This window comes from Canis aureus, chromosome 24, assembly GCF_053574225.1.
Source record: "Canis aureus isolate CA01 chromosome 24, VMU_Caureus_v.1.0, whole genome shotgun sequence".
In the NCBI taxonomy this organism is placed as follows: Eukaryota; Metazoa; Chordata; class Mammalia; order Carnivora; family Canidae; genus Canis; species Canis aureus.
Window position 1 is genome coordinate 39,843,265 of NC_135634.1, and position 10,885 is coordinate 39,854,149.

General features: G+C 35.6%; 1 protein-coding gene across 3 annotated transcripts in view; it reads left to right on the forward strand.

The window, feature by feature from the left end:
- Nucleotides 1-10,885, forward strand: part of NYAP2 (neuronal tyrosine-phosphorylated phosphoinositide-3-kinase adaptor 2) — a 263,289-nt gene that overhangs the window by 246,772 nt on the left and 5,632 nt on the right. The gene's annotated exons all lie outside the window — the stretch shown is intronic.

A 10,885-nucleotide genomic window follows, 5' to 3' on the forward strand; every position in this document is an offset into this window, starting at 1 on the left:
TCACTTTGAAACTGTATTTTATTTTATGTTTTTAAGTTTTTTTATCTATTTATTCATGAGAGACACCGAGAGAGAGAGGCAGAGACATAGGCAGAGGGAGAAGCAGGCTCCCTCTGTGGAGCCTGATGCAGGACTCGATCCCAGGACCCTGGGATCATGCCCTGAGCCGAAGGTAGACACTCAACTACTGAGCCATGCAGGTGTCCCTGAAATTGTATTTTAAAGAAACTTTAGCTTAAGACATTCTAAGACTTCTTTGAGGGTACTGGCTTAGGACTCCAGGGCTACAAAAAATATTATAAACAGGATTTCTGTTTCAAGAGTTTCCGAATCTTGTGCAAAACTCATAATCACTACAATATTCATAGCATGGTGTAAGAGATCTACTGGCTTTAGGAAGGGAGGAAGGAAGGGAGGCAGGGGAGGAATGCTATGCCAGCAATAAATAAGAATGGCTATCAGAGTTCATAGAGGATTTCAGAATGGATTCTTGCTGTATTTAGCTGGACTTTAAAAGCATAAGTGGGATTTCACATGAAAGACAAGGCTTCAGGGTGGAAGAGGGCTCCAGAATAGGAAAATAGCTTGATTTAAAGAATGGATGCAAATAATATGCCTGTGGTGTTGGGTGAGTTATAATAACCTGGTATGATTGGAATATGAAGTAAAGAGTAGGGTGAAATAATTAGCCAGTAAAGACAACGTTGAAGCTCACTGTAATGGATCTGGAGCATCAGGGTTTTACTGCAGGAAATGGGGAGCCATTGAGAAATATGATTTTATGGGGGCTTCACAGCAGGCACTTGGCCAGTGTGGCTACTGGATTACAAGTGACCCAGATGTGCAATGTTAGAGGCAGTCTCAATAGTCCAGGAACTAAACCAAGAAAATGACACTGGAAATGTCATTTGAGAAGCATTTCTGAAGTAGAATTAAATGCTTTTTGGACCGTTTGGATGCAGTTGCCTAAGACCCACTTTACCCAGAATCTAGAGTCAAAATCTCTAGGGATGGGGACTAAGAATGTGCATTTTAACAAGCTCGCAAGGGATGCTGAGTTCATATTAAGGTTTAAGGAGCATGGATGTGTCACTTAACCTGAGCCAAAGGCCCAAGGATTCTGAGACCTCATAGTTCAAAGGATATGAATACTTGAGACCCCAAGGATTCAAAGACCCCAGAGTCTGAAAGAGATGCTCTCAACTGTAAACATCCAGGGCATGGCTCACATGGAATCGGGGGCTGAGTTTAGGTTCAATGCCTTCTGAGGTTTAAAAATTGTAGGAAATATTTTTTTTAACCTTGTACATTTGAGATATTGCTGAATTCAACTGCACCAAAGTGGAATAATAACATTAAGTCAAAAATGTCAAAAGTCCTTTCCTGAAAGCACTTTACCCTTCTAGTTATCTATTTGTTCATTCATCCTTTGCGTGAGCCCTTATTACATACTTCCATTGTGCTGGCGGCTAAGGATATGAGGATTAACAGCAGACCTCCTGTCTTCAAAGAACTCACATTTTGCTGGGGTTGAGGAGCTTATGTATATATTTTTTTATTTTTTAAAGATTTATTTATTTGAGAGAGAGAGAGACAGTGTGTGTGCATGAGAGAGACAGCAAGCACAGAGGGAGAGGGAGAAGCAGATTCCCCCCTGGGCAGGGAGCTGGAGGCTGGGCTCCATCCCAGGACCCTGGGATCATGATCTGAGCCCAAGGCAGGTGCTTAACTGACTAAGGCACCCAGGCACCCCTATATTTATTTGAGAGAGGGAGTGTGAAATAGAGTGGAGGGACAGAGAGAGGGAGCAGAGAAGCAGGCCCCCTGCTGAGTGCACAGCCCAATGTGGGCTAGATCCCAGAAGCCTGAAATCATGACCTGAGCTGGAATCAAGAGTCGGACACTTAACTGACTCTGCCACCCAGACACTCCAGGACCTTCTATTTTTGTGTCCACTTTGTAATAGAGGCTAAGTTATCACCTGTGTTCATCTCAACAAACTTGAGGTCTTATTATTTCATTTCACAGGTAGAGAAACAAACCCTCACAGGAAGGCTAAGTGACTTGCCCCACAGCTCACAACAAATAAGTGGTAAAACCAGGTCATGTTATCCATTTCATCTGTCTTACACTGTCTCTTAAGAAAATAGGAAGTCAAACACACACAAAAATAGGCTTGTTATTTTTTGAGAAAGATGCACAGTGTGTTTATTAGAGGAGCTTGGGATCAGTTACACTTGTCACTGTGCAGCACGGTACTTAAAATCAACCTCTGTCCTTGGATATGACCTGTAACTTGGTCTTGATTAAAGGCGTTCCTTTAAAACTGAAGAGTTAGTTGTTGTCCTCATTTTGCAGACAGAGAAGATGAGCAATCTATATGAACTTAAAGTTCTATTTGTCTTTAGAGCCATGCAATTGTGAGGCCTATTAACTTACAATTTTTAAAATCTTTTTGATTAGTGGGTTTTACATAATCGATCATGTAACCAAGCACAAATATATAAAAGCAAACAGCTTATATGGCTTGAAACACCAACATGTGATGTTTCTCATATGCCTAATGAGATTATACATGAAAAGAGATCTTTAGATCTAAAAAAAAGAAGGTGGGGTTAATGTATGCCCATAATGTTGCATTCAAAAGCAGTTCTGAATCAAGATGTGGCTCTCATTTTATCAGTGTATCTATATCTTAAAGCTAAATTCAGGCATGTGAAGCAAAATATGCACTTCCAGGACATGCCTCAGGTGTAAACTTGTCTAATAATTCTTTCATAAAGCATAGGTTCTGAGTCAACATTGTTGATAAATGAGAGAGGAGTTCAAGGGAATAATTTAAAAAGCACTCAATCGATAGATCAGAATTAAAGATGGAAAAAAATACAGGGAAAAAAGTATCAGAAAAGCTAGAGATATACTAAAGAGGCTATTGTTTCAAATAATATCCTCAAAATCTAACATTAGGAATATTTAATTCCCATAATATGTCAGGCAAGAAAACAAGATAAAACTTGGACAAAAAAAAACAACAACAACAAAAAACAAAAACAAAACACTTGGGCAATACCACCAAAGTGAGATGGAAAGGCTTGGGATCAAATGCAGGCCCATGAGACTTGAAAATCCCCTGGTTTTTTGATATTGCATATCTGTTTTTTGTATTGTACACTTATTTCACCTGTTTTTGCTGTTGTTGTTGTTGTTTTGTACTGCATCCTTTTGTGTGTGTGTGTGTATTGCACACTTGTACTATCTGTTCAAATAGCTTCACTTTGGCCTTCATAAAAAAAGGGGGAAAATAAATTCGTGTAGAATTATTTTCCTGACTTTGAATTTATACTCTCCAAAGTTGACTAAATGGTATTTATAAGTAATTATAATGCCATATGAATTATTTGACTGTACGTACCTTTTTATAAACATTGAACATAGAAAATACTATGATGTTTGGTCACCTCTGTATGCTTTCAAAATATCATCTATTTTATAACAGATACATGGAGCAAAAGTTACTCGTTCAAATAAAAAGATAGGGGGGCACCTGGGTGGCTTAGTTCATTAAGTGACCAACTCTTGATTTTGGCTTAGGTCCTGATCCCAGGCTCACAGGATCAATCTCCACTTCAGGCTCCTTACTCAGCAGGGAGTCTGCTCATCCCTCTCCCCCTACTCCTCTCCTAGATCACATACATTCTCTCTTTCTCTCAAATAAATAAATAAATAAATAAATAAATAAATAAATAAATAATTTTTTAAAAAAGAGAGAAAAAGACAGTTTAGAGGTTGTTTTTTTTTAAGAATCAAGTAACATAGATTTGATCACTTGTTATTGATAAATAATAAATCAACTTTATTAGTGAATTTGCTAATAAGCAAAGGTAATTATAACCCTTCCATCTCTAATTTATGTCACTTGCAGAAGGTTTATTGAGGACCTGTGTTGTTGCCTATACTATGTAAAGCTGAAACCTTCCCAAAACATATTTAGAAAAGAAGAAAAGAAATATAATTCACTAGAATTATTTTTTTAAGTTCTCAAAACTGTTTTTATATTGAAGTCGAATCCCTGCAATAACACAAGCAAATGACTGCTTCAGGGTTATTAAAACAGTGGGCTGACCTTATATTAAGTCTCTTACCTAGAGAATTTATTTTATTTTATTTTATTTTATTTTATTTTATTTTATTTTATTTTATTTTATTTTATTTATTTTATTTTATTATTTATTTTATTTTATTTTATTATTTATTTTATTTTATTTTAAAGATTTTATTTATTTATTCATGAAATATAGATAGAGAGAGAGAGAGAGGGAGAGAGAGGCAGAGACACAGGCAGAGGGAGAAGCAGGCTACATTCAGGGAGCCTAATGCGGAACTCGATTCCGGGTCTCCAGGATCACGCCCTTGGCCAAAGGCAGGCGCTAAACTGCAGAGCCACCCAGGGATCCCTTACCTAGAGAATTTAAACCAGATAATCCACTTTATTTAATTCCAGCATTGTTTTTTTTTTCTTTTAATGATGGAATTGTAAAATGTGTAGCTGAAATACTCAAATAATTTCTTTAAACTAATTGTCAGAGCTGACTTCAAATTTAATGAGCCAAACTTGATATGAAAAATGTTGTGAGCACTTATGAATCAATGCTCTTGACTTGTTTTATAGCCCTTTTTATACCATCAATATTAACATTATCTTTTTTGGTCTTCCATTAGACAATTCTAAAATATACATATTTCAAGGGCTAATTGGCCACTTAGCAGGTTAGCAAAATTTTTCTGTAAGGGGGAAGACAGTAAATATTTTAGACTTTGTGGAATATGTGGTCTCTGTCATTAACTATGTAACTCTACTTTATAACATGAAAGCTGCCATAGACAATACCTCCACAAACGGGCATGTCTGTGTGCCAGTTAAAACGTTGTACACACTGATGTTTGAATTTCATATAATTTTCAGGTGTCACAAAATATTCTTTTGTTTTTTTTCTCAACTACTTAAAAATGGTAAAATGGAAATTATTGCTCATGGGCTGTACAAAAACAAGGAAGTAGGCTGTATTTGGGAAATGGGTTGCATTTTGCCAACCCCTGTCCATTATTCTGAAGATATACCTCATTACTTACATGTTTATTTTTTATGTAAGTTTTGTTACCAAAATATCAATCTCTTTCCCCACTACATGGGAGAGGAAGAACAGTTTCAATATTAGTTTCATTAACACCTCTGGCTAACTTCATGGTACCTAAGGACAGGGACTGCACAGATGCAGGGAACTCACTGTGCCCCATAATTCCTGAAGAATTAGCTTTCCTTTCTCAAATCTCACCAGCCAGCCTTCATGCTTGTTCTTCCTTGTTGCCCCACTAAGGCTATCCATGCTCTCCCAGAGAAATTTTCTGCAGCGCAAAGAGAAAATTCAAAGAAATTTGGTGACTCTGACTTCTTTCTCAGCCAGGTTAAATCTTATATTCCCTGTGTTGGAAATGATTTCTCATAATGTGGCTGGAGAAAACACAGAGAGAAGAGCATGGAACATTCCCCACCCCCACCCTGGGAGTGACTGAAAATTAGTATTGGTGCTAGGTCTATTGTTTAAGAAATTAAATTTTATTCACAAGAGTTAAATTTAATTTTGAGGCCAACAAGGCACTTGCCTGACATTGCTTTGCCTCCCTAAGTCTTTGGTAATTTTTTTTTTTCTTTTTACACACTAACTCACGAGGCACAAAAATCAAATCAATAGAGTTATGCCTGCTTCTATCAATTTTATTCTGGCATCATTTTTACTGGTGAAATGTTAGTGTTGAAACGCTTAGGTTAGAATATTTTTATCTCTTTATGGTTTACATATTTTGGCAGCTGAATATTTTAAATAAATAGTATGGAGATGTATTATTGAGCAATATTATCATTCCTTTGTTCTTTGGGTGAAATATACTCAATATCAGGAAGTATTTAGTTATTTCTTAGAGAAAGTAATGAATGACGTAAATTAAAGGCTCCTTGACATTTATGTTAGTCTTCATGTATTGAAGGATTAGTAATTACGATCATTAGGAGTCTCTGGTACTTCATTTTCCCAATCCAATTGCCAGTTTTATTTAGTTCACTGCCTCCTACAGTCATGTGGATTATGACACATGTAGCAATACACATAATGTATACATAAAATACATATAAAGTGTATATTAATATATAAATATATATGTATATGAGTTTTATATATATGTGTGTGTATATATATGTGTGTGTGTATGTGTGTGTGTGTGTATATATATCAAGTGTAGAGGAAGTGCATACAAGTTCACAGGCGTACATGACTTTTCAATGTCATGCAACAATGAGGATCCCAGTCAAGGCTGTGAACTCTTCATTATATCATTTAGATGTTGCTTCCATCTAAAGAGTGAAAGATAAGTCACAACTAGGATTTGGAAAGAATGTGGTCTCTTCAAGTATATATCTTCAAAATATATCTTTTGAACTTTAGAACAGGTGTAAATTTACAGAGAAGCTGCAAAGAATGTGCAGAAGGTTCCTGTTTAACCCACACCAAATTTCCCCCTTTGTTAATATCTTACATTGCTATGGTGCATTTATCAAAATGAATGAGTCAATGTTGAAACAGTATGTTTAAAGCTCATTCATTGTCTAGATTTTCTTAGTTCTTTTCTATCTGCTTCAGGATCCCTTCCACAATACCAGATTAGTCCATTTCAGTTGTCATATCTCATGTACCTTCTCTAGACTATGATAATTTCTCATACTTTCCTTATTTTGGATGATTTTGACCGTTTTGAGGATTTCTGGACTGATATTGGTAGAATATTTCTCAATTTGGGTTTGCTCGGTGTTTTTCTCACGATTAGTTTGGGATTATGGGTTTTGGGGAGGAGGAACACAGAGGCCTTTCTCATCACCTCATATCAAGGGTCCGTGCTATGGACATCACTTAGCACCATCAATCACTTGGTGTGGTGTCTGTAGTGTCTGGGGGGCTCTCCACTGTGAAGTCCCCCACTCCACTCTTCCATACTGAACTCTCTGGAAAGAAGTCACTGTGTGTAACTGGAACATAAGGGATGGGGACTTACGTTTCACCTCCTTGAGGAAGAGCTTCTCTTGATTTTATCTCCATCAGCTTTTCAGCCAAGAATATTACCTCTGTTGAATCATGTTAATATGAAAAGCTTGTCCGAGACAGGTAACTGTATTCATATCAATTGAGCAATTGTCTCCCAATGCATGCTTACTGTAAATCAGATCCCGGAGTTCCTTTGACTCTAGGAAGTGAAATGGAATTTTATAGCTACATTTTAAAAAACTTAGAAGAATTTGGTGATAAAACAAAAACACAGCAAAGTCATGAAATATTTCATGGGTAGTATTTTTAACACACTGCATCAATTACTTACCATCCTATTTGTTATGTACAGACAAACAAATTGAAGCATCTTACTGTCAGAATGAAATGTAATTTTTAGACTTGTTTTAGAGGGAAACATTTTGCCACATAAATGGCCATAGTGGTAATATTGGAGTTTCATTCTGTGAATTAGGGCAGCCCGGGTGGTTCAGCGGTTTAGCGCCTGCCTTCCGCCCAGGGTGTGATCTCAGAGTCCTGGGATCAAGTCCCATGTAGGTCTCCCTGCATGGAGCCTGCTTCTCCCTCTGCCTGTGTCTCTGCCTCTCTGTGTGTGTGTCTCTCATTAATAAATAAATAAAATATTAAAAAAATAATTCTGGGAATTAAAAAGAGCATGCACCCTCCAGAAAGAAATATTGAAAAACAGAAGCTCTATAAAAGTAAACGTGGGAAGTAGATTTGTCTTCCCTCAAGTGAATCACATTCAGCAAGCATTTATCTCATATTAATATAGTAATAACTTTCTTGGGTGCCTTAAGAGAGAAAAAAAATGTTCAATAACAGCTTCACATGAGATGATTCCATAGCACTCTTCAACAGATTTATTAAAATATTGAAATTTAAAATATTGGTTATTTCCTAATAACCTGTATTTAAACTCTCTTAGAATATCTAGCCTTCCTTCATGTATTGACCAATGCTTTCTCACAAAATTTGTATTGACAACCAAAAGAAAATTGATTAATATTATGGAGTCAGTCTGAAAAAGGGGTTGATTTTCTTCTATGAATATTTTAAACTATTATATCAATCAAATGGACGTTTATCTATTTTAAAATAAAAATGTAAAGAATATGGAAATCATACTTTATAATTCTTTATTCTTAGACTTTTATTTTTTATATGTTTTTAAAGAAGGGATTATTCTTAACACACTCATATAGTACAAACTTCTAGTTGACAGAAAACATATACTTATGGACAATGTAATACAGTTATACATACATGAAATGTAATGACTACTATGAAATATATTGGAGATACTGTTGTTAGAGCAATCTAGGAGAATTATTATTTTGCAGTGACATGTACTGATCACACTCTTAAAGAAAATTAAGTAATAAATGATTTACGGTTTGTGTGGAAAAGTAAATACAATGCAAATATCAAAGTGATGCTGTAAATATCTTATCTGAAAGAAGATTGGAGGTTTTGCAATTTTGTTGGAATGTGTAAAATCCAGTGAGATTTTACTTAAGAAGAAAATTATTTGGTGAGCTTTCTAAAATTAACAAAAACTGTTCAATGATGGTGGCTTCTATTCATTCATAAAACTTTTATCAAGAACTTAATGATTCTGTTCTGCATGCTGGGGCTGCTGATGGATAAAATTTGGGGCCTACCCTCCGAGAATTCTGTGTTATAAATTCCACTTTAAGAGTTTATAGTCACTCAATAAATTTTGCTTGTATTTCCACCAAAATAGACTTACTGTATTTTTATTGCATGGATTATAAGAAATCTTTTGAAAAATTTCCGAGCCACTTTGGCAGTGTTATATTGGGACAGAAACCTATTCCCTGGAATAATTTAACAAACATCTAGGCTTTCATTTAAAAAGCAAACACGCATGGCCATAAAGCAGTTCATTTTTTTCAAGGAACTTTCTATCAAATTAGGCACATACAAGAGATATTTATCTAAGAGTCCCATCTTCTGGACTCCAAGTCCATGCCACTGATTTGGATTTATTTGATACGCACTATTTATTCCCTCATAAAGCTATAAATGTATTCATATTTTTTGAGTAATTCCTAGAAATGGTAGTACCTACAGCTATAACTATCATTATAATTTCTAGCTTATAATCAGGAGACATTGTAGAAACAACATTCACTGTGGAATCATACAGATCTAAGTTTGATAGAGGTCTGTATCACATGTAGTAAGCTGTGACCTTGATCTAGTTTCTTGAACTTTCTGAGACTCTGCTTTCACATTTGTACTGTGAAGATAAATCCAAGCTTTCAGAGTGGCTGGGAGGATTTAATGTAACATAAAGAGCTCTTTGCACATGTGTGACAGAGGCAGACATGCAAAACTCCTAGGTATTTGTATTACACTAATGATAATTGGGCAATGGTTTAGTGTTTTAAAAAATGACCTCACCTTCATTATCCAGTTTAATCCTTGCATCAACTTTTAAAATTGAGATATTACCAGTTTGGTTATTCAGATAAAGAAACTAAGAAATGCAGTGACTGCGAGATTTGTGACACATCCAGGCTTTGAATTCTTGTCTTCTACCTCTAGACCCTACCCACTCCCTAAAGGATTAGGAATCATGAGAATTCATTTTTGCCTTGTTCATGCCAGAAACTTACCTGCCTGGCTTGGGGCAACATATGTAATTTCTTGAAGTTTTAGCTTCCTCATCCTATATTGAGGGTATTGTAGTAATTCATCTTCTCAATCCTTTCCACTTCTAAATACACACTGAAAGTCAGTATAATGTAGTTGTTAAAAGGACAGTGTTAGAAATGAATTCTTGGGATCCAATCCCGACTCTGCCATTTGCTGGCTCGGTAAGCTTAAGCAAGTTACTACAACTCTCTAAACCTCATTTTACATAATTATGGGTTAATAAATATTTTAAAGAAGCATCATTGTGAGGAATGAATAAATGAAACCATGCAAAGTACTTAGAATGGGATCTGGTATAGAGTAAGCATTATGTTAAGTATTTGCTCTGATTTTTATACTAAAATTGTAACATGTAATTCAGTGATTCCAGGTGAGCTATTTTAACCCTTAAAGTCAAGATTAGATTTGCTCAGACAATTAAAGTGGAAGCTTCCCCATGCTGGATTCATGGCCCCATCACATTGCTGTCCTTGTGTGACAGATTCAACTCAGTAGTTCTGTTCTAAAGAACAGTTGTTAGGGGACGTGACCACATATACCTGGGAGCAGTGTTCATCTGTCTAGAAATATATGTATGTGTGTCAATATATTGTCGGCTCTGAATCTTCTCCTGGTACATAATTGACTTGATAAATCTGTTTCTCTGAAGTGCTGGAACCAATTGGGCCTGGGTCAGTATGATAGCACAGGCCAATGGTTCTAACTCAGACATTGGCTGAAGCATCGAAAAATATGGAAAAATTTCTTTGCAAAACATTATTTAAACATTTACATTGCAAGCATTAGGTGCATACAAAGTCATTTTGGTAGAAGCCATTTTGGTAATTAAAAGTGTTAATTCCAAATGCTTTTGAATAAACAAATCCAAGTTTTATTTCAAGAATAAAAATGTTCTTTTTAAAGTTTTCAAAACATATCACGTTCATATTAGATCTCACTAAAAAAAAAAAAAAAAAGTTCCAATAATTGAACTTCAACACATTGAGACCTATGAGACAATGGAATTGACCTATTGGTAATAGGTAAAGACTAGGCAAATTGCTTAAAAATAAGAAAGGATTATCTCTATTTTGTGAACTCCTAAAACA